The sequence below is a fragment of the Mustela putorius genome, unplaced genomic scaffold, assembly GCF_011764305.1.
Source record: "Mustela putorius furo isolate JIRA1106 unplaced genomic scaffold, ASM1176430v1.1 tig00004041_pilon_pilon_pilon, whole genome shotgun sequence".
Lineage (NCBI taxonomy): Eukaryota > Metazoa > Chordata > Mammalia > Carnivora > Mustelidae > Mustela > Mustela putorius.
In genome coordinates, this window is record NW_025422176.1 from 617,295 (window position 1) to 642,611 (window position 25,317).

The 25,317-nt window shown below is 43.8% G+C and overlaps 1 long non-coding RNA gene across 1 annotated transcript in view; it reads left to right on the plus strand.

Annotated features, from left to right (window-relative positions):
• LOC123389873 overlaps positions 1-25,317 on the plus strand; it is a 101,866-nt gene that overhangs the window by 7,585 nt on the left and 68,964 nt on the right. The window contains exon 2 of the long non-coding RNA XR_006604548.1: positions 1,376-1,465. This is a non-coding gene — a long non-coding RNA (uncharacterized LOC123389873). The remainder of the gene's footprint in view (positions 1-1,375; positions 1,466-25,317) is intronic.

Below are 25,317 nucleotides of genomic sequence, written 5' to 3' on the forward strand. Positions count from 1 at the left end.
TTTTAAAAGATTATTTATTTGTCAGGGAGAGAGAGCACACAAGCAGGGGCAGCAGCAGGCAGAGGGAGAAGCAGGCTTCCCGCTGAGCAAGGAGCCCAATGTGGGACTTCATCCCTGGACCCTGGGATCATGACCTGAACTGAAGGCAGATGCTTAACCGACAGGTCTCCCTTAAATGAAAACTAGAAGACAATTTGATTTTCATGCCAAAGACCACTCCACAATTACAACTTTTATTCAGGCCAAGAAATTGCAGAAATCTCATTAAAATGAGATTTTGAGAAGAATTGAAATTTTTTTTTTGTTTTATTTTAGATCTATTCCCTCTACCACTCAAATAGACCTTGAATCTTAACGTGTTACAAAAAATGAGGCCAAGGCTTTTTTTTTTTTTTTAAAGATTGCTTTTAATTTTTCTTCATGTGTAGGAAAAACATTTCCAACATAGATAAAGAATGTAAATGCAAAAGTTTTGGTGTATGTATTTCTGTGCAATTTTCTGGGAGGAGGGGCCTAGATTTTTCAGCTTTTTCAAGGAGTCTGTGGTGCTCATAACAGAAAGAACTGGAAGCATATGGCCAGGTTGGGTGCTGTGACCTCTTCGCCACCTGGTTCTGATGACGCCCAGTCACTGGTTGGTTAGGCTCCGAGGTTCTCAGTACTCCTCTGCACCTCAGCCAGCTACGCTTTTAATCCAGAAAACTCAGGAGGGTTCATCAGCCCTTTCCCTGGTCCTTAAGTCAGTCCTTGGTCCTTAAATCAGTCAGTACACCAGCGAAGTTCTACATGAATCTCCTGAAGGTAAACAGATTTCTATTTAAATGTTATTGTGCTCATTAGCATCAGCTGTTTTCATTATAAATATGCTGAGATGTTCTTTTCTAATCTGGTTTATAAATTATGCTTACTACTTTGAGATGTTGAAAAAATATATACATATTTTTTCTCAATCCTGTGAGGAGACTTTGCTGCCCTTTTTTTTTTTTTTTAAGATTTTTTATTTATTTGACAGACAGAGATCACAAAAAGGCAGAGAGGCAGGCAGAGAAAGGAAGAAGCAGGCTCCCTGCTGAGCAGAGAGCAAGATGTGGGGCTCGATCCCAGGACCCTGGGATCATGACCTGAGCCAAAGGCAGAGGCTTTAATCCACTGAGCCACCCAGGCACCTGACTTTGCTGCCTTTCTAAGTGGCCCCTCTGGCTGTGTGTCCTCGGAGCTCCTGCTCTTAGAAATTCTGGTTCCTTTTCCGCCCCGAGGATTTCTTCTATGAGTCCGTTATTGGCATAGTCTTCCCCCTTCCCACACTGCTGTGTGGCTGTCCTTCCAGATCCGGTACTCACACTTTCCTTTTTCCTTTCTGCATTTGTTCCTGCAGAGTAGCCTGCCTTCAGCTTCTCCCGGCCATCCTGGCATCTCCGGCCGAGGCCTCTGCTTTGTGCCCTGCAGCCTGGCTTCCTGAGGCCTGGTAAGTTCTTGTAGCTGGTCTGTGCTTTATTTCAGTAGTACTGTATTGACTTGATGGCTGCCTTCCATGTATGGCAAGAGGTACTGGTTTCCACTCACATTAGTTATAGGAAGTTTCCTATTTAAAAATACACTTAAATGATGGGGTGCCTGGGTGGCTCAGTGGGTTAAGCCTCTGCCTTCGGCTTGGGTCATGGTCCCAGGGTCCTGGGATCGAGCTCTCTGCCCGGTGGGGAGCCTGCATCCCCCTCTCCCTCTGCCTGCCTCTCCGCCTACTTGAGATCTCTCTGTCAAATAAATAAATAAAAAGTCTTAAAAAAAATACACTTAAGTGAAAAGCGAGAAATTGATGGAAAACAGGAACTGACAGACTTTTTCTGTAAAGGGCCAGATAGTGAATATCTTCAGTCTTGTGGGTCACATGGTGTGGGTCACATGGGTCCCTACTGCAGACTACTTGATTCTGCTGTTGTAGCTTGAAAGCAGCTACAGATGCTAGTACACAAAGGGATGTGGTCGAATTAGGCCTGCAGTTAGTTGACCCTTGAGTGAAAGGAACTTACTGTTAAAATAAGAATTCAGGGAGTAAGTAGAGGAGAAATCGTAGAGCCAGGGTGTAAATGCCTTAGGATTGAGAGACTTTGTTCAGTATGTGTTCTTGGTCATGACTCTGTATATTGGGGATGCTCCAAAAACACTCACCCTCTGTCGTGAAGGAGCTTAGGCTATATGGAGGGACCAACAAAGAACAGATGATTATATTAGGCTATAGGGATGCCCTGAGATGTGCCACCGGGTCAGGGGATGTGTGCATGTGGGAGAAGGAGAGGCTGTGTTGGTTCCGAACAAACTGCCTCTTTCCCCACCTTCTCTAGATTATTCACCTGTATGTTATTATATACTTCTTGCTAGCTTTTGCCCATTTTACAGATAAGGAAACTGAGTTTCAGAGGGGTTAATGAATTGTCAGAGATCACAGAGCTGGTAAGGGAGGGGTTGGGATTTGAACCATGTAGTCTGGCTCCAAGATCGATGTGCTTAGCCACAGTGCTCCCATGCCTCAGTAACCTTGAGTGAGGAACTGGTTCTTCCACCAGAGTGATTCAGTATAGCAGAAACCAGCCTAATCTTTGGCATGGTGTCAACCTATGCAAATGCCCTGGACATCCTTCCTGTCACAGTACCCCTGCAAAGGTGGCTCAAAGAGTACATGGGCGAAGCTGGGCTCTTCACCTGCTCCAGAGGTAGCCTGAGGACTTGCTTACCAACCACAAGCTCTAGGTTTCTGTGGAAGTGGGAGGCCCCCAATCTGTTTGTCAAATCTGATACTTGACGTGTTGAGGGACGCTTGCCTGCTTATGGGACAAGACTACCACAATAATAATAATAATTGGTAATAACAATAATGCTGCACTGCTGTATGACTCACTAGGTGTTAGACACTCTCCTAAGCATTTTGCATGTATAATTAATTAATCCTCATACCAACCCTTTGAGGAGGTGTATGAGTTCCCTGTGGCTGCTGTAACAAGTGGCCACAAACTGGTGGCTTAAAAATAACAGACATTTATTTTCTCTTAGTTCTGGAGGCTAGAAGTCTAAAATCAAGCAGTTGGCTAGGCTGTGCTCCCTCTGAAGCCTCTCAGGGAGAATCCTTCCCCGCCTCTTTCCACGTCTGGTGACTGCCCTTGCTCCCCACCTTGGAGCTGCATCACTCCCATTTCTGTCCCTGCCATCACGTGGCATAATTTTTCATGTGTTTTCTGTGGCTCCAAATCTGTCTCCTCACAGGGACACTGGTCACCCCACTGAGATGCTACCCTAATCCAGGAGGCTTAATTTGATTCTATCTGCCAAGATCCTATTTCCAAATAAAGTCACAGGTATTGGGGGTCAGGACTCTCAACTTTTTGGAAGGCACAATTCGACCCATAACAGGGAGGTACTATATCTTTTTTCTAAAGATTTTACTTATTTGAGAGAATGTGAGAGGGAGCATGGGAGGGAGGAGGGTCAGAGGGAGAAGCAGACTCCCCAGTGAGCAGGCGGCCCGACGCCATGGGGCTCGATCCCAGGACCTTGGGACCATGACCTGAGCAGAAGGTAGATGCCTCACCGTCAGAGCCACAGGGGCGCCCGGGTGGGTACTGTGATTATTTACATTTCACAAATGAGGATCCATGGCCCTGAGAAGTTAAGAATCTGCCCAAGCCAGACAGCTTTGTTAGCCGAGCCTGGATTTGAACTCGGGTGTTCTGAGAGTCTCTGCCCTCACTGTGTTAACAACGGCTTTGGCTGCAGAGCTGCGTGGCCCCGCACTTCGGTCGCGCCACACCCTCCCATAGCATCTGGTGACAACAAACACGCACTGAACTAGCTGAACAGGAATGTCTGAAGCCCCGTGGCTGTGTCGGGGCGGCTCCCAGGAGCCTGAGGAGAGGTGAGCAGCTTGGCTGTGCACGGGGGTTCTCGTTTATCTCAACGGGAATCAGGTTCCTGGAGCGGCTGGGTGGGCACATGACCAACTCCTGCTGCCACCCGGGTAATTGGTTTTCTGTGTTCATTTCAATAATGAAACATATTAAAGGAGGCTGGAGATGCGAGGGAGATACTAGCATTGTGGAAGGAACAAAGAGGTTTTAATGTGTTGAGTTGGGTTCTGGGGAAGATGAGGGACGCGATAATCGAGTATTAAAACAGACGAGATTATGCAGTGGCCCTGGCACCATCCATCACCGCCCTCATCCTGGGCGGGCGGCAGAACAGAGTCTGCCGAGATCCCGGCATTATCTCCGCAGTTTATTTACATCTCAAATCAGGTTGCACTGACAGCAGCTACAGAAATTCCAGGGAAGAGATGTAACTACATGATCTATTTCCTACAGAAAGTGCAAACACAATACAGACTCTCTGGTTAAATATATCACCCCAGAAATGATGCGACCGCTGAATGCTTGTCTGTACTTTACACTGCTTGTCGCCGCGAGACCATTACATACCCTCTGAGACTCTTCTGTACTCCGCCTTTCTGTCTGCTCCTGCACAGTCTCCTCGCGCCCCCCCCCCCCCAAAATGTCGGTGTTCCCCAGGGTCTGACTTCCACATTATTGCCTTCTCTCCGTATTTGCCGGGACAACCTCATTTTCTTCATGGCTTTCACTGCTGGCTGGATGTGTACTGGGGACTTCCAGACTGGACCTTCGGAGATGCCCAACAGTTGTTTTTCCCATCATCAGTTATTTAAAATCTTTTTTGGGCAGGTACTACATTTTCACAGTTAAAATCCAGACAGTATGGAGAATCTGCCAAAATTCTCCCTCCCTTCTTTGACTTGTATGTGCCTAGTTCCTGTCTTCATAGGGAAGCAATGTGGTTTCTGAGTACTCCTTCTAGAGGTTCTTTACATATATATAAAAAAATACAAATATAAATGCTAGTTTTTTCTCATTTTCTCCTCATATGTACCTATTACACACGTATTCTGCATTTTGCTTTTTCCACTTTTGATCTTTCCATGACAGTATTTAGAGAAGTTCATTCTTTTTTCTTACCTTTTTAAAATTTACAGTTGTACAGTGTCCGCTTCTCTGGCTGTCCCATAATTTATTTAACCAGTCTTCTACTGGTGGACATTTGAGTTGTTTCTAGTCACTGGCTGTGATGGTTAATTTTACATGTCAGTTTGTCTGGGCCACAAGGTGTCAAACATTTGGTTAAACATTATTTCTGGGTGTGTCTGTGAGGGATTTGCTGGATGAGATTAATACTTGATTTGGTAGACTGAGTAACATTGTTCTCCCGGGTGTGGTGGGCCTCATCCAATCAGTTGAAGGCCTGAGGAAACTAAAAGGATGGATAAGAAAGAATTCTCTCTGCCTGTCTTTGAGATGAGACGTTGGTCTTCTCTTGCATTTGAACTCAGACTCCGACTGCAACTATACCATTGGCTCTCCTGGGTCTGGACTTCTCAGCCTTTATAATTGCGTAAGCCAATTCCTTATAATTTCTCTCAATAGATTGTTTTAGATAGATAAATATGGGAAGATACAGACATAATATAGACATAAATCCCAAAGGCGATCTGGATATATTATATGGTTTTCTCAACGTATGCCTTTCTAGTACCTCTTGACAGGTAGGAGGATTCCCGAGAGAGAGAGGCAGGCAGGCAGTGTCAGTGAGGGGTGGAGGGGTTGCTGAAGACTTCCTACCCAGGCAGGACAGCAGCACTGCCTTGGAGAAGGGAACATTCTTTCCAGGAGAAGGAAGAGAGAGGGTTAGGGAAGGAAGAATCCCTGGCTGGGCTTTCTGATGTTAAGAACCATCATGATCTTGATTATTTCTTTTGGATTCTGGGAGGAGGAACCTGTGTGTCTTGTTATTATAGAGCACAAGTCCTGACCCACTGTTACAGACTGAATTGTGTCTCCTTAAAATTCACGTGTTGAAGGCCTGACCCCCAATGTGACTGTAGGTAGCGCCTTTAGGGAGGTAGCTAGGATTACATGACATCATAAGGATGGATCCGTGATCTAGTAGGACTGATATCCTTGTAAGAAGAGGAAAAGACACCAGAGTGCTCTTTTTGCCTCCATGTACACAGAGGAAAAACATGGGAAGACACAGACTGAGGGCAGCAGCCTACAAGCCAGGAAGAGAGCCCTCACCAGAAACCACTCTTGGCACCTTGATCTTGGACTTCTAGCCTCCAGAACCATTAGAAAATAAATGCTTATTATTCAGTCCACCCAATCTATGGTATTTTGTTATGAAGCCCAAGCAGACTAATATACGGTGTTATTTTTAGTTAACTTTAATTAAATAAGGAAGAGATACTTGATTCTCTTTGTTAAAAAAAAAATTAAAGAGTTTTTTTTTTTTTTTTTAAGATTTTATTCATTTATTTGACAGAGAGAGATCACAGGTAGGAAGAGAGGCAGGCAGAGAGAGAGGAGGAAGCAGGCTCCCTGCTGAGCAGAGAGCCCGATGCGGGACTTGATCTCATGACCTGAGCCGAAGGCAGTGGCTTAACCCACTGAGCCACCCAGGCGCCCCAAATTAAAGAGTTTTTAATCAACACCTCCTGTCTTGGTTCTTTCAACCAGTAGTTGGCAAACTACAGCCTGCAGTCCCAATCTGGCTCTCTCTCTGTTTTTGAAATAAAGTTTTATTGGAACACAGCTTATTCATTTATATATTGTCTGTGGCTGTGTTTGCCATATGCGATTAGGCACAACAGAGACCTTAAGGCCTGAAAAACCTAAAACATTGACTGTCTGGCTTTTTATAGAAGATGATCACCGACTACTGCTCTAGACCATGTCCGCAAGTAAGCACTGGTAACAGGTGTGAATTATTTCAACTTAGCACGGTGTTACCTGGGCTGTGTGTGTTACAGTAGCAGTGTCCTATCCTTCTGGGAGTCTTGGATTTGTCCCTGTGGGTAGAAAGATCTACTTCACAGTTTTAGCTGCTGCCTGATATTCTTAAGTATGAACATACTTGTTTATTCTATGATTTTATTAATGGACATTTTTGTTGTTTCTTTTTTTTTTTGCACAAAAACTGTACTATAACAAATATCCTTAGGCACATGTGTAAGTGATTGTAATTGATGTCAAGACTAGAATTAGTGGGCCATGAGGCAGATACATTTTAAAATTTGGTCCTACTTTTTTTTCTTTTTTTTTTTAAGATTTATTTATTTGAGAGACGGGATGGGGTAGGGGCAGAGGGACAGAATCTCTCAAGTGAACTCCCTCCTGAGCACGGAGCCCAATGTGGGGCTTGATCTCCAGACCCTGAGATCATGACTGGAGCTGAAATTATGAGTTGGATGTTTTACCCGCTGAGCTACCCAGGCACCCCACCCCTGGTCTTACTTTTTCAGAGATGATGCATTTATGCGATTCGGGGGGCAGGGGAAGATCTACAAGGTCTGCATTGCAGAATCTCACCCCCAGCTCTTTTCTAATCTGTTCTGCAACCCCCTCAACGCTTACAGATATTAGTTTCTTATATGTCCTTTTAGGGTTTCTTTATCAGTAAAGCAAAGAAGAACAGATATTCCTATTTTGTTTTCTCTCTTACACAAAAGGTAGCATCCTATCTTTTTTTATCTCACGATTTTTTCACTTGACAGTATTTTCTGGAGATCTTTCCCTAACTGTAAATCTTCTATAAGTTTATGGGGCATATGCCCATGCCTTTTGACAGGGTATTTAGTATGTGTCGTACTTCTTTATGTGTATGTACCATATTTAACTAGTCCCTTAAAGAGGAGCACTTTTGCTCCTTTTGCTGCTATACAAACAAGATAAGCACATTTTAAATTTCAATAGCTAGGGCCATGTTACCCCTCAGAGGGGCTGTGTGGTTGGCACGCCTTTTTTTTTTTTAATTAAATTTTTAAATTTTTTTTATAAACATGTAATGTATTTTTATCCCCAGGGGTACAGGTCTGTGAATCACCAGGTTTACACACTTCACAGCACTCACCATAGCACACACCCTCCCCAATGTCCATAACTCCACCCCCCTCTTCTGACCCCCCCTCCCCCCAGCAGCCCTCAGTTTGTTCTGTGAGATTAAGAGTCACTTCTGGTTTGTGGTCGGCACGCATTTTTAAGGAGCTAGAATAGCAGATAGTTGCTTGCTGTGTGTGCTCCAGCAAGTTCAAACTCTTGTCGGCCCCCAGAGCCCGACATGTTTTGTCATATGTCCTTGCTACTCTCTTCACGGTGACCTCCCTTTCTGCACTTTGTCTCGCTGACTCTTAAGATCTTGCTCGGAGTTGTGCCTTGAAAATCTGGGAGGCTGTCCCCAGCCCCTATAGGTAGTGTTGATTTATTTCCTCTCTGACCATAGAAGCTTGCCCACATTCTATTTTTGCACCTCTCACATTGTTAATTTTATTTCTTTACCAGTCATGTCTCCCTTTTCGTTGTGGACTATTTGAAGTGAGACCATATTTTTAGTCCTCTTTGTACTCCTAAAACCCAAGACAATGCCTGTTGTGGAATGGCTGTGCAGTAAATGTTGGCTGGATGAGTAACTTAACAAATGATCACTAACAGCAGAGATGAACCCACCAAATTGAATTTGGACAATGAATCCATGGGTGTGTTTATCCACCAGTCTGCCAGTCGTGCAGATCAGCTTATATGCATGTACTGATGGAATTTCCATGTAATTTGCATGCTGGAGGGGGAGGCTGCCAATTCGCAGAGGATTCTTCTAGGCATTTGTCATTCATTAGAGAACATAAGCTTGCGTTGGTGTTTATGCAGCACAATGTCAGCCAATTAGAGGAGATTGTAGCTTTGGAAACAAACATCTGCTTGATGCTGGGTAAATAATATTTAGAGTCTGGTGTTTTGTGACTGTCTATATGATTAATTTGAATCCCATATAATTTAGTATTAGACCATGTGGGACTCACAGAGATCATGCCCATAACCCAGGTTATGGCCGCAAAAACTGTACCTGGCATTTCCTACCATGGCTGCAGGTACCAAGAGATGCTTTCTGGTTGAGGTGACAGCAGGAGCTAGAAGTAAGCGTCTCTTCAGTGGTAGCCACCTAAATAGAGAATAATAGAGATCGTCACCTGTCTCCAAGTTCGATCCTGGGTAACCGCTCTGGAGACAACTCATGGAGTACTGGGAGAACGAGACTGTCTTCTGTCGGCCTTTGATAATGGTTCTCCTTTTCCCAGGGTGAAGGAGGTTTAAAAAATGTGGTAAGGAAAGTACCATTGATCAAGTTCCTTTTCCGTGGCAGGTTCTTTTCTAGGTGCTTTTCTCTCCTTTTTCCCATTTGTAGCTCACAGCACTCTGGGGTCAGAATTTTCAGTTACTATTTTATAAATAAGCAGATTGGGTCAGAGGGACTTGTCCTGGCCTTTCAGCAAGTAGGCAGCTGTGTTGGGAGTGAAAGCTGATCTGCCAAGCCTCCCAGGAACAGCCCCCCCCTCCCCCCGCCCCGCCCCAGCGTTCTGAGAGGATGTGGCCAATGGTATTTGGCAGAGCCATTGGCTGTGACATAGCTTTGATTCTCTGCAGATAGTGCTGGGTGGATTGGCTTGAACTACGTCTCCCTTGCTTCCAAATAAAATAATTAACTGCTTTGGTATCTTTGTTCATGGCGTTCTTAAGAACATCCCCCCAGTGCTTTGTGTGGTGAGTTGAGGGACCTGTCGAATAGCCTGCTCCTGGTGGAAACGCGCGTGTAGAAAATGATGGCCAAGTGGCCAAGAGGGCAGGACCTTTGCTAAGCTGAAAGTGCTGCCTACCGTTTTGCATAACCATCATCAGAGTTTTAAAAAAAAAAAAAAGGCCACTGGGTTTCAACGGAATCATCTATGGAACTTTAAAAAAAAAAAATATGCATGTCTGGTCACCACCCACAGATATTCTGATTCCATGGTTATTTTAAACAAGCTTTCCATGCTATTCTGGTGCCCGGCCAGATTTTGGAATCTACAACTTAGTCTATGGATCATTTGAGTCATGAGAACTTGAATAAGGATTGCTTGCTTTGGGCACATCTTTTCTTGATCATATCAAAGCGGTCTTTCCCGCTCCCTTTCCCCTCTTTCCCTCCATCCCTCCGTGCTTCCCTCCCTGCACCCCCTCTCTTCCTTTCTCTCTCTCTCAAACATTTTTCGCTAGCAGTTAGAAATTCTTAAAAGCTTTTTGCCACAAAACCATCTGCTGGAGAAATCTCCCACTAGGTTCCAAATGCCAGACTGTTCTCAGTAGCAATTTTCCTTATTATTTTGGGGAAAAGAATGAATTACATTTCTTCCCTATGAAAGAAAATACTTTAAAAATAAAAATGTTCATTATGAACCCGTAGCAGTTGCTTCTATTTTTGAAAGAAATCGTTTTATTAGACACGTGTTCTGTGAGTTTACGTCAGTTTTCCCTCCTGGGCTTGATTTTTGCCTCAAGGTTTGAATGTATGGACGAGGACAGTACGGGGATGCTGTGTTGGGCTGTGGCAACTCCAAAGGGAGACCAGTTTGGTGCAAAGGATTGCAGGATGTCTGTTGACTTCCTGATGCCCACACACTTGATGCAGGCAGGTCCTACAATGCTACAGGCCTAGCTTGAAGGTTTATATGGGTTGTCGCATTGCATAGTCCTCTCCCAGTTCAAAACCTTTCCCCATTTCCATGAAAAGTATTTTATGGCAAGTAACAGGAGTGTTCTTAAGGGACTTGGAGAGCATAAGCCTGAAAATGCTTCCTTTGCCTTCATTGGGAGATGGTTTTCCTAAAGAGTGTCATTGGATGATCTGCTAAGCCTTTGGAAATTTGTTTACTATGGCAGATGGCGAGCTATCCACCAAGAGCTCATGATCCCCTTTTGACAGCATGGACTTGCTTGTGGGACCAGGGACCACAAGACACAGCTTCCCTTGCATCAACATTTGGTCATCGTTTAGCCTTTAACCAAGGGAACATGAGCAGAAGTGACATGTGTCACTTCTGGGTCAAAGTCTTTGAAGAAGTGGGTCCTCGAGTGTAGGTAATCCCAAAGCCCTGGGGGAAAGTGGAATTATAAGACAGAAGGAGCCTGGGCTCCTGGGTCACTGCATGGAAGAAAGTTGCCCACTGAGCAGAAATGCTCACTGGACTTTGATGTGAGTGAGAAATCAGGACGCGCTATGCCAAATCGCTGGAATTTGGAGATTTGCTTATTGCACCTGCATGGATTACCTTCATTCACCGTACACTGGCTCATCAGCCAGTCACCGAATAATCTTTATCGGACTTAAGGCGCTTTGACCTCCTGAGACAGGGACGCTGATAAAAGCAGTGGGACTCCTCATGTCCAGCATGGAACATACCGGATAGGTAAGGAACCTCTGTCCTGTAACAACTGTTCTGAGCGAAAACAGTGATATTTGTTAGCAGATAATGGGATGAGTAGGAAAGGATATTGAAGATAAGAGAGGGTTGCAAAGGCAACACCCGTTGGCACAGGCTGACAAATGATTTCTGCTCCTTCACGAGGGGGATCATGTCCCACCCCAGTCATGTTGAAGCCTCCGACGACAGGCTCTGTGTCCTCTACCACCCTAACCCTGCAGGGACAGTTTTGGCAGTAACCAGGGAAGAGGATCACTTCGCAAATAACACGTTTCAGTATCAATAACAATAAATATCCTTGAAAATCTCCGCAAGCCAGGCAGTAGGCTAGGTAGAGCGAGGACAAAAAAAACCTGCCAAATTGTATGTCTTCAAGGTGCTTACGAAGCAGTCAGGGTGACAGAGTATAATCATAAGAAATATTAAGGAGCAGAGGCCAAATATAGCATGAATGGGGAAAAGGGAGCTGACACAGGTCTTCAGGGGAGAGCAGCCCCACTTGGGCTGTGACATAGCATCAGGCAGAGTCCTGGCTACGACTCTCATTTTGGCAGCTGCATCTGGATGAAGTGCGAATAGGAAGAAACAAAGTCTCTGCAGGACAGTTTGTTTTAAAAAATTCCAAAGTAGGGGCGCCTGGGTGGCTCAGTGGGTTAAGGCCTCTGCCTTCGGCTCAGGTCATGATCCCAGGGTCCAGGGATTGAGCCCTGCATCGGGGCTCTCTGCTCAGCAGGGAGCCTGCTTCCTCCTCTCTTCTCTGCCTGCTTGTGATCTCTGTCTGTCAAATAAATAAGTAAAATCTTTATAAAAAAATTCCAAAGTAATTTTTAGCATCTGGGGAAGCCTATAAAAGTGAGTCCTTTAGGTGGAAGTCATTTGACATGTGAGTGGTGAGCACAGTAGAAACTGCAGACCAGTGTTCTAAAATTCTTCCAGCATCACAATCATTATGCAGTTCTGATTGGAGTCAATACCATGCTTTAAAGAAAAATAAAAATTTTTAAAACAAATACTTAAAAAATTAACAGTCAGATTGGACACTGGCCTTGGAGGGGACCTGGCAGCTCCCAGCTGTACTTGGTGTTAACCCTTCACCTACTGGAGCATGCGGAAGGTTCTTTGAGGGCAGGGTGTTGGGAGAGTGGCTTTTCCCAACCAATCAGAAGTATTTTAGCAACTCACAATGCTGCACTTGTGTATACTGGCCAAGCAGTGACCTAGTACAGAATCATAAGACAAACGCATTACAGGGAAAATGGAACCTTACTATGATTCACCTCTCAAAGAGGACTGTGGCTAACAGTTCAGGATATATCCTCCCAGACTTTGAATTTTCTCTGCAAACATAAACAAGACCTTACTATGCATTCTGTACCACAAATTTTCCATTTCTCCTCTCTCAAAGCAGAGTGCATTGTGAACATTATGTGATGTGGGCACACAAAGAATTACCTTATGCTCTTGCATTTCCTTTTATCTCCTAATTAGAAGTTGTGCACCTAAATCAATACCATTACTGGCGCGTTTTTATGCACTACCAAGCTGCATCCTTCCACTCACACAGCATTTTAAACATACATTGTTCTTTGGTGTCACTGCAAACTCTGTCATAAAGAGCCCATTCCTGCAGCTGCTCTTCTTCCCATGACCTTCCCTGGTTGCTTTTTCCAGTCTCTAGCTCCATGTCCTGCAGGACTCACCCTGGTCTTAATTTCCTAAGCAAACTTTAGGTTTTAGAAGGATCCACTCTACGTTATTAATTTCTTAGTCTCTCTCTTCATGCTTTCCCTGGTTTAGTTGTCCTCTACCCCATGTCAGATGCTGAGAACATCCTCCTTGGTCTCCAGACCCTGCTTTTCCTTAGGCTTGTCTCATGGCATCTCACATCCGGAGTCAGATGGTGGAAGACTTTAAATTCAGGGTTATGTTTTTTGGGTTCTAAGACTTAAATAGGGGGAACAGATGAACTGACAGACAGAAAGTAGTGTTTGAGGTCAGTGGTGTGTAAGGGGCAGAATAAAAGGCAAGATGCACGGTGGAATGACTCGAGCGGAACTTTGTGGGGAGAGCAGTGAGGGATCTGTCCAAGGTGCTGCTTGATATGTGCTGAAACATCACCGGATGTCCAAGGTATCCATATGTATGTTTTTATTTGCAACAGCAGCAGCATGAACTAGGCAGGACTCACAGGATGGAGTGGAAGTTTTTCTTTCTCGGCTATGCCACCTTTACCTGAGAAGAGTCAGAACAAATAACCAAGCAGTATAGGAGGCTGGCTAGATTTTCTTTCTGGACATAGATATTCTCCTGAATGTCTTGTGCTTCTCTCCAATTTAGAATGTCTGGAAATGAATTCCTCACCCTTACCAAACTTACCCCTCTTCTGCCTTTTCCCCATACCACAAATGGTGCCATCATTCCTAAAAGGTAGAATCAGCCTCAGTTCTACCTTTTATCTCTCACCCACCTTATACAGTGTCACCATGTTTTGTTGAGTCTTCCAAAAACAGACCTAGACCCCACCCTCTTCATTATCACTGCCACCCTTATGGCCTCTGGCACCATCCTCTCTCACCTGGACCACTGCTTTGGTGCGCTGGCCTGGACGGCTCTCCTCATTCTCTTGTTTCCTTCCATCAATCTCCTCAGAGCCATGACAATGATCTTTTAACAATATAAATCTCATCAAGGCATTCATTTGCTTGAACCCTTTAATAGCTCCCCACTGCCTTCAGGAGATAAAAAGAACTCCTTACAGTGTTCAGTCTTTGTAAGATCTGGTGTCTTATGTTTATTTTATATCTCTCCCCCATGGCACTGTAGTTCTTTCTTTTCTTCAACTGTTGTGCTCTGTCCAGACTTAGGACCTTTCCTCACACTTTTCTCTCTGGAATGATTCACCAGTCCCTGCCTTCACCGAGCTAACGCCTGCTTCATTTCTTAGCGCAAAGATCACTAATTCCAGGGTACCCCATGTTGGCTTAGATCCACCAATTACATGTTCCTGCAATACCCTGCCAGTGAACATATTCAAAATTTGTTTCCCTTCTAGATTTTTTTCCATCAGGGAAGAGCCTGCATCTCTCTTTTTTACCATGGTATCATCTATAACCACATTCAACACTTAGAAGTTGCTTAGTAAACATTGAACAAATAACCAGGAGTCCAAGGACCCAGATTGGATGAGAACTGAGCTAAATGTCCTCAGATCTGGGTTCCTCATTGTCCACAGGCTGAAGTGACCTGAGAGGCAAGGGTTACAAGTCTTCAGCAGCTGCGTGTTGGAAAGACCAGCAGATGTTCTGACTGCTTCTAGATGTTGTTGGCGGGCTGTGTCAGAGGGGGCTGCCAGCCAGGCCTTGCCATGTCAGGAGACCTTGGGGGAAGGAGCAGATCTCAAGCTATAGCAGATGGTAAGTGCTGTCTTTAGTCTTTAACATTTAAGGAAAAGAACTGGGAATAGACACTCGGCTCAGTGGCAGTTATGATGCATTTAAATCAGCTTTGCACATCATTTACAGAAATGCATATGCCTCCAAAATTCTTAATTTCCCTTAGATTGTGTAGGAGCTTCCTCCTGTCCATCTCTCTGTTCTCAAAGCCTAGTACAGAGCTAGCCCTCTGTGCACTGGGTGGGCTGCTTGCTGAAGGCAGGCACATCCCAAGACCTAGTGGCATTTGACTGGCCTTGGGTAACTGATCATCTTCTCTGGGAGAGTCACACTCCCTATGGAGGACACTATGTCTTTTGCTTCTTTATATCTCCCCCAATTTACTCAGTTATTCTACCCAAGCCAGTATTGGGCTGGGTGGGAAGACGCCACTTGGCTTTATTGTAGTTTCCTGGAGAACAACGACTTCTGAATAAGGGAAGTAGGGCTTGGGTACGTATTTCCGTTGATTTCCACTTGAAAATGGGAACATAAGTACCTGCTCCATAAAATTGTTAGAGAGATTAAGTAAAATCACATATGTGAAAGGACCCAGCCTGTGCCTGACATACAGAAAGGTAGATTTGAAGATAGCATGGTGAATATGTCACGGGCCTCGCAGTCACTGGGCCCCGGGTTTAAATCCCAGCTTTGTTACTTATGAGTGTTGCGAAATTGATGACTTGTGTAACTTCTGTGAGCCTCACTGTCATGGAGGAAATGGCACTAAACCACAGGATCTAATTCACAGAGTGGATGGAAGGATTAAATGCAGTCATGCACAGAAAATGCTTGGCCAGGGGCGCCTGGGTGGCTCAGTGGGTTAAAGCATCTGTCTTCGGCTCAGGTCATGATCTCAGGGTCCTGGGATCAAGCCCTGCATCGGGCTTTCTGCTCGGCAGGGATCCTATTTCCCCATCTCTCTGCCTGCCTCTCTCCCTACTTGTGAGATCTCTGCCAAATAAATAAATCTTAAAAAAAAAAAGAAAAAAGAAAATGCTTGGCTATAGAGTGAGTGCTTAATAAAAAGATAATACTCTTTAACATCATCATTATTATTGGACAGGGGATGGGAAAGGGGGTGTCCTGGCTGTTTGCAATCCTTCTGGGAAAATTTGGGGTCGGAGGTCTGGATTGATAACTGTCATCCTTCCAGTTATTCAAGCTAAAAGTTTAGAATGGTCCTTGAATCCTTTGTTTTTCTCAGTCCCCATAACCAGCGTATCAGGTATTCCTGTGGGCTTTCCCTTTAAAGCAGAAGCTGGCTAACTCTCTGCCCTCTCAGTTGCTACTACTCTGGTCTGACCGCTGTCCTCTCGCTCCTGGACACCGCTGCTGCCTCCGAGCTGGTCTCCCGGCTTTTTTCCAGCGGTCTTCTCAACACAGCAGCCAGAAGAATCCTGGTAAAAACTCATGGTCTGCCCATGTCTCTTTGCCGAAAACCTTCCAGTGGCTCCCCATCGCCCCTAGACTAAGAACCAGAGGCATTCCAGGGACTCAGGCTCCACAGCGCTGTGACCTCCTCCTCTGTCCGCAGCGCTGTGACCTCCTCCTCCCGTCTTCAGTCATTCTGTGCCAGCCACATTCGTTCCTTAGCCGTTTCTTTTTAAAAATTTTATACTTTAGTTTTTAATTTTTTAACTTAATACCTTTAATTTTTAAAATTTTATACTTCAATTTTTTATTGTAAGTGAACTCTATGCCCAGCATGGTGCTTGAACTCATGACCCTGAGATCTACTGACTGAGCCAGCCAGGCGCTCTTAATTTGTTGTTTCTTGAACACACCAGGCATACTCCTCTATTTTGGGCATTTTGCATGGGCTATTCCTTCTTCCTATAATGCTCAGAAAAAAAATTAAATGTTTGCTAAAGAGTGAACCAAAAGGAGGTGCCTGAGTGGCTCAGTCAGTTAAGTGTCCAACTCTTAGTTTTAGCTCACGTCATAATCTCAGGATTGTGAGATCGAGCCCTGCTTTGGGCTCTGCGCTGAGTGTGGAGCCTGCTTGAGATCTCGCTCTATCCCCACTCCCGCCTGTTTGTGAGCGCTCTTTCTCTTAAAAAAAAAAAAAGGAAAAAAGAACCAAAGGGAAGGAACTTCAAAGATCTAGAGTCAGCTTATACAGGAGAAATCATAAGGCCTACAGAGTATTTAAACATTTAAAAAGATTTGCTACCCACTCAAAAATACGGTTTCATTTTCCAGATTACAGTCCAAATTTAAAAATTCTCATGAAGACTAAAATAACCTGGTAACATTGGATCCACAGTCCCTAATAGAAAGCGTGGGGAGAATGGAGACATTTTCACCCCCTTTGGACTAGGCAGATCTTTCCAGTTTGCTGTGATCTAGCCCAATATACTGCCTTCACTTGGGTTACCTTCTGGTCCCTGGAGGCATCTGGGTTTGCTCCTTGTATTTTTCTGCCAGCAGCTAGAGTGTACACTCCCATCTCTGAGGCAGGCGTCCTGCTCCTGAGGGCCTGGTCTCCCATCTTCCTGGGCTCTCTCTCCATGTTTTAAGTAATTAGGTACTGGGGTGATAGACCATGGAAGATCAGTCCTCAGTCACTCCTGAACACACAAAAATATTCGTGAATACATGAGATGAAAATGTTTCTCTGCTGGGAACATTGGTCAGAGGGTTGATGTTTCTGTAGCATTGGTAATTGGATTTCTACAATGAGAGATTCAGTCATTTGGGGTTTGTCTGATGCGTTGTGGGCTGGGATGGCGGCTCGTGGCAGGGATTCAGGGTGGCCCCATCGTCAGGGGGCTGAGCTGCCGTCTGACCAACAGGTGAGAGAGAGGAGGGAGGGCTGAGGAAGTCACTGGGAGCTCTTATGGTCCAAACTTCTTATCGGTGAGCTGCACGAAGAACACCATCTCTCAGATTTATCCACAATTTTAATGAATGTCCTATTTGAGATAATGACCCATATCTGGACTTGCACAAAGCCCTGAAAATACTCCTACGAACTGTGTTTTATCTCAAGTACTGCAGTGTGCAGCATCCAACATTACCATTGATATTATCTTTTGAGAACTCTTTCCCAGGTTCTTTATTAAGGTTTAATTAAATTTTATGTGTTATCAATTAGGATTAATCTGCATTTAGTCTGAATTAGAAGGAGCCAATTATAAATAACACCACTTCTCATTTATTCCTGAATGCAAAATGAAGGTTTTTAAACTTCTCGGGGAAAAAAACAAAAAAAAAAACCAAAAAAAAAAAACCCCAACAACCCCTCTGAACCAGATGTGCACTTTAAAGAGTTTTATGCCCAGGAGGCGGAAAGTTCTATTAAAATAAAGTAAAAGAATTCTTGTAGAAAGGTATTATAGACAGAAAATGGGGGATAGTGAGGGAACCAAATTGTGAATAAAGCATACTTCCTGGAGGAGCTTTAAGAAACTTGCATTTTCTGTTTTTATACATTTAGAAAGTGTAGATCTTCTTTGAGTTAAGATGGGGATATGTCCCTTTAAACCCATTGTAAGTTGAAAATATCATAATTCAAAAGTGCATTTAACACCTAACCTACTGGACACCTTAGCTTAACCTAGTCTGCCTAAAAATGTGCTCAGGACACTTACAACATTAGCTGACAGTTAAGAAAAGTCACAGTGAAGGAAACAGTCAAAACTAAAAGGCAGCCTGCAGAATGGGAGAAGATATTTTTAAATGACATCTCTGATAAAGGGTTGGTATCTAAAATCTATAAAGAATTTATCAAACTCAACACCTAAAAAACAAATAATGCAGTTAAGAAATGGACAGGAGACATGAAGAGACTTTTTTCCAGAGAAGACCTACAGATGGCCAACAGACACATGAAAAGATGTTCAACATCACTCATCGTCAGGGAAATACAAATCAAAACCCCAATGAGATATCACCTCACACCTGTCTGTATGGCAAAAATTAACAACACAGGAGACAACAGATGTTGGTAGGAATTCAGAGAAAGGGAAACCCTCTCACACTGTTGGAGGGAAGGCATATGGGTGCAGCCACTCTGGAAAACAATATGGAGGTTCCTCAGAAAGTTCAAAATAGAATTACCTTATGACTTAGCAATTGCACTGCTAGGTATTAACCCAAAGGACACAAAAATACTGATTTGAAGGGGTACACGCACCCCAGTGTTTATAACAGCATTATCAATGATAGCCAGTTATGGAAAGAGCCCAGACATCCATTGACTGGTGAATGGATAAAGAAGACAGGGTACATTGGGGCGCCTGGGTGGCTCAGTGGGTTAAAGCCTCTGCCTTTGGCTCAGGTCATGATCCTAGGGTCCCAGGATCGAGCCCTACATTGGGCTCTCTGCTCGGCATCAAGCCTGCTTCCCTTCCTCTCTCTCTGCCTGCCTCTCTGCCTACTTGTGATCTCTGTCTGTCAAATAAATCAATAAAATCTTTTAAAAAAAGGAAGACATGGTATATATACCCAATGGAATATTACTCAGCCATCAAAAGGATGAAATCCTGCCATTTGCAACAATGTGGGTGGAGCTAGAGCATATTATGCTTAGTGAAATAAGTCAAAGATAAATACCATATGGTTTCACTCACGTGGAATTTAAGAAACAAAACATGAAATAGGGGAAAGGAAAAAAAAGAGGAAGACAAGCCATATCAATGACAGAGAACAAACTGAGGGTTGCCCGAGGAGGGGTGGACGGGAGATGGGCTGAACGGGCGGTAGGCAGTAAGGAAGGCACCGGCCATGAGCACTGGGTGTTCCGTTTAAGTCACGAATCCCTAAATGCTATTCCTGAACCATCCAGTGCACTACTACACTATATGTTTACTAACTAGAATTTAAAAACTTGAAACATTAAAAATCAGCGGACACAAAGTCTGTTTTATAGTAAAGTGTCATCTCACGTATTGGCTGAACACTCTACCGAGAGTGAAAAACAGAGTGGTTGTACGGGTGCAGAGTGGTTTGCTGACCCTCATGGTTGTGTGGTTGAATGGGAGCTGTGGCTGCCGCTGCCCAGCATGATGGAAGGAGGTCCTGTTGTTGCATGTTGCTAGCTCGGGTAAAAGCAAAATTCAAAATTCCAAGAAAGGTTTTTATTGAGTGAGTATTGCTTTGGCACCATTGTAAAATTGAAAAATTGTTAAGTTGAACCATTAATAATTCAGAAACTGTCTGTATGTGGATGGGTAGTACAGATATTGCAACCTATTTTTTGTTACACACAGGCATTTTGCTATAGCTCTAGAAGTTTTCCAGGTGGCATGCGATCTAAAAGAGAAATCTGTTTGCCCACATCTAACCATGGAGTTCTTAAAAAACCCATCTCCATGGAGGGGACGAAGGACCTGCACAGACAGAATGATTCTACTTGGTGGGAACATACCAAAAGTTTTTCCTTCTTAAAAAAAAAATTTTTTTTTTCCTTCTGAAATTTTGGCTGATTGTTGGTAGTCTAAGCATCATTGGCTGTGAGGACAGCCATGGCATGAGACATACAGTCATCTGTGGGTAGTTGAGGCAGAGACTTTCAGGTTTAAAGTGTTAACCTGGGGCAGTTGCAGAGAGAGAAACAGAGAGCTCTGTAGTTTCTGACACATCTGTTTCGAGAAGAGGCCACATTGTCTCACGCTCTGTTGTGCTCAGTGAGACCAGTTCTGACCAGTTCAGCTATTTCCAGTTCTTTTCCTTCTGGGCACAAGTAGGCTTTATTCTTCTCCTTCCCCAACCCTGAACTTGGCTAGCGGCCTGAGATTTGTGTGGTTAATGACATGCAAGAAGTGAGGGGTGTCAGTTGCCTGCGGAAGCGTTAAGAGGTAGCATGCCATGTTTTCCCTATCACAGCAATTGTGGAGACATGGGTCAGATGGAGGGGGAGGAGCCGAGGAAGAGAGAGAGAGAGAGAATGAATCTCAAGCAGGGTCCACACTCAGCACAGAGCCTGACGCAGGGCTCGACCCCATGACCCTGAGATCATGACCTGAGCCAGAATCAAGAGTGGGAAGCTTCACTGACTAAGCCACCCAGATGCACCTTCTCTAAGCTTTGATTTCTTTACGTTTTGGTACCTGCCTTATTGAGTTGTTAATTGAAAAAAGTAATTCACAAAAATTGCTTCACTCGTTATCTGGCACACAGCAGGTACTTAATGAAAGCACTTGCTGGTCTTATTGCTGTAGTTGGGGATGCCTCTGTGTTGTGTCTAAATGACCCTATCTGTGATACCACGATAGTATGTTCATTGTTTCTGTGAACTGTTAGCAGTTCAGTATCTGGCCCTCCATCCTAATCAGGAGTCCCACCGCAGGCTCACTTGATTCCCCTCTGTTGGAGTTTCCAGAATAGACAAAGCCTTCTAACACATAGTTGTAATTACTTTCGCCTCTTCATTACAACACTATCTAGTATCTCATATAGTTTAAGGAAGTTTAGCCTATGATAACAGCCCATTTGGGGAACCTCTGTGTTTTCAATGAGCAGTTGGAGACCTACCCTGCGTAGGCCTTCTGACTCCTCTGTGGACTCCAGCACTCCTTTTACACAAATACCCAGCCATTCCAAAAGTAACTTGTGACTTGTTTACCTTGGGCCTCTGCACATTTGTCAGCTTGGGTCTCATTTTAGCGTGTCCTGCCTGTATATAGGTGTAAACCAAGTGACTTGTGGACTTGAATTCTTTCGGTGACCGATAAACAGGTATACACTGGGGGAACTCTTCCCATGGCTTGGTGTGCTGTTGTGCTACAAATCCCTTAGAGGCTGTCACATAGGAGGAAACCTTGGGGACATTCAGGAACAGTGATGAGGCCAGTTCAAATATTATCTGGACCAGAATTTAGCATATCCAGTTCTCTCGGATGGTAAGGTCTTGTTCCAGAATCGTAGTGCGGGATTCCATTGTGTGCAGACTCACTCTAGCCAGGAATGTTTTTGTTGCAAATGACAAAAACCCAGCACAAACCCCAAAGAAAATGTGTTGGCTATCTTAATTGGGAACTGCTATGGCTAAACCCTTCCAGCTTCAAGTCTGGCAGTATCTGGGTATTCATTTTATTTATTTATTTATTTATTTGACAGACAGAGATCTCAAGTAGGCAGAGAGGCAGGCAGAGAGAGAGAGGAGGAGGAAGCAGGCTCCTTGCTGAGCAGAGAGCCCAATGCTGGGCTCAATCCCAGGACCCTGGGACCATGACCTGAGCCCAAGGCAAAAAGGCTTTAACCCACTGAGCCACCCAGGCACCCCTGGGTACTCATTTTTTTATTTTATTTTATTTTTTTTTTTTAAAGATTTTATTTATTTATTTATTTATTTGACAGAGAGAAATTACAAGTACACTGAGAGGCAGGCAGAGAGAGAGAGAGAAGGAAGCAGGCTCCCTGCTGAGCAGAGAGCCCGATGCGGGACTCGATCCCAGGACCCTGAGATCATGACCTGAGCCGAAGGCAGCGGCTTAACCCACTGAGCCACCCAGGCGCCCTACTCATTTTTTAAAAAAAAAGATTTTTATTTATTTATTTGACAGAGAGAGCATACAAGCAGGGGGAATAGCAGAGGGAGAGGGAGAAACTGGCTGTCTGCTGATCAGGGAACCTGAGGCAGGGCCCGGTGATCTGAGCCAAAGGCAGACGCTTAACCGACAGCCACCCAGGCGCCCTTGTATCTGGGCATTCAGATGATGTCATTAGTTCTTTCTCTCTCCCCAACTCTGACTTACTTTTTCTCTGTATTGATTTTCCTTTTTTTCACTCTTTCACATGGCGGCAGTGACAGCACCAGCACCTCTGGGCTTCCATTGCTCTTGTACCAATGATTTCAACAGAAAAGATTAGACTGTGCTGCTTTTTGGACAGTTCTAGCAAAAATACTGGGGAGAGCCCCAGAGTTAATTTTTCTACTGTACTGAAAACCGAAAAGATTTTAAAAATCCAATAAAGAAGTAGGCAAAAGATAAGAGTAGGCAGCTCTCAGAGGACGAAATGCAAATGGCCAATAAGCAAATTCAATTATGCTCATTCATAGGGGGGAGGGGAATGTAAATAAAAAGCCAGTAAGATCATGTTAGAAATTCATTAGTTTGGCCAAAATGGAAGTGATTCATAACCTACAGCTTCTGACTGTGTGGGGGAAGTAGGGACTCTCTCAGACTTTGCTGGTGTGAGCGAGAATTGTTTTAACCATTCAAAATAATTTGTGATTTGTCTAACTAGACTGTTGGTGAACAAAAATCTGGAAGTAGTCACTGAAATTCAAAATATACATACTCTTTGGGTAGACAAAAATACAGGTCAAAAGAGAAATGTTTGTTTATTACAGCATATTGGATACTTGCACAAATTTGGAAACAGTCCAGATGTACAAAAATAGGAAATTACTGAGTAAATATATTATTTCATACTCTGGAGTTTTATGCAGCTACTAGGGGAAAAACATGGAGCTACACCTATAATATCTTGTTAAGGAAGCAAATTTGTGTAGGATGATCTCATTTTTGATGAAAAAGAAAATCTATCTGTGTAACTTTAAAAAAAAAAAAGATTTATTTATTTATTTATTTGACAGACAGAGATCACAAGTAGACAGAGAGGCAGGCAGGGAGAGAGAGGAGGAAGCAGGCTCCCCGCTGAGCAGAGAGCCTGATGCAGGGCTCAATCCCAGGACCCTGGGATCATGACCTGAGCCGAAGGCAGAGGCTTTAACCCACTGAGCCACCCGGGCACCCCTATTCGTGTAACTTTTTATAGATGCCTATTTGCATTAGCCCAGGAAAAACATGGGAAAATACATATCATGTAGTTGACATTAGTTACTTTGAAGGGAAGAGTTCATGTGACTATATGTTGTTAATACAGTTCGGGAGGGAAATTCAGCAAAGTACATTTTAAAAAGGACAGGGTATTATCTGTGTCCCGGAAACATGAGAACAGCAGATGGACTTTGGACTTCCAATGGAGTAGCATCTTAAATCTTCAGGTAGGTGTGACAGAGGTGGGGGGTATGAATCTGCAGCTCTTGTCAAGGGTCCGTTTCACAGGTAGTTGGTAAAAGCTTCCTCTGCCGGTGCTGGCTGTGATGTTCGTGCCGCCATGCTCTGCCGCAAGGGGATGGTGTCCTCCACTGACCCTGTTGGTGATGGACCTTCCGTCTGAAGAATGAACCCCTTAGGTGCACATGGGGCGGGCATGTTCGGTTTCAGCAACTACGCTATCTTGTACATGGAGAGAGGATGAGGTCAGGCCCTGGTTGTCAAAGTTGTTTGCCGTTCATGAGGTCTGAGTGGCCTTCTCTGGTTGTGCCACAGTCCTGTTGTGGGTTAAGGCTATCTGTGGGCCGTCTGTGGAATCTAACCTGCAAACTGTGTGATGGGCTAAAGGGCGGAGGATTTCGACTCTCCTTATTTCCTTTTAATTTTGTTGTTATTCTTTGGACGTTTGGGATGTAACTAGGGAGTTGATGTTATTTTTCAGGGTTACCAGCCTTTATGTTTACGTCATGATCAGTCAGCACATCTATTAAGCAGATGTTTATGGAAAGTTGGCCACTGGGGAGGGCACATCACTGGCCTTCCTCTTGTACTTCGTGTTTTTCACATTCGTACTGAATGGCTGTAACTACGTGGAAGTAAAGTAAAAAAGAACAGTCTCCCAAGTAATTATTGAGTCAAAGGAAAAATAAAATATATAATCACAGACCACTTAGAGAATAATGAGAATGTGACTCAGACATATGAAAACTTACAGGATATAGCCAAAGCCCTTAAATTGCTTTTTATTGTTGAAAATAAAAACGAATGAAGTTAGCTTTAAAATCAAGAACTATGAAAATTAGAAAAAAATTTTCAGGAAGTAAAAAAAAATATATATAAATCTTCTCAAGAACAAAGCAGAAATCCATGGATTCAAAAGCAGAAAAGCTCAAGATATAATAAATGCATCTAAGAAGTGGTTCTTGGAAGAAAACTAATAATGCAGATAAACCACTGGCATATTGACTGAAGGGAGGAAGAACAAAACAAATAAAATTATAGATGAGGAACTAAAAAAGACATGTGGGAGATTAAAACCCAAGATACTACCATGAGCAGATCTTTCTAAAGAAATGAAAAAAAATCCAGCGATGCCGATTTTTTGTGCCATCTCGACAACAGAAATGGGCTCATGAAAACGTAATGTATGAAAAGAAAAATAATCATACAAAAATTAAAAAGTTAAAGTGTTACTAAATGGTAGCTCTAAAGTAGCCTCCTCGAACAGAGATTTTTCTAGTGTTGTTTTTTTCCCCCTATATTTTCCAGCAGCAGATTGTTCCTATACTTGACTAACGGTTCCAGATTATAGAAAAGCATGGAAAACTCTCTGATTCATTTTATCAGGGTGGAACAACCCTGAAATCCAATCTTGAAGAATATAGAGGGGGTGGGGGAGGAGAACAGAAGACCACGGCACTAGATGAAAAACGATAAATAAAATAATAGCAAACAGAATTCAATAATACATTAATAGAATCGTTCACCATGACCAAGTAGGATTTAGCTTCAGAATGCAAAGACTTTTGTTTTT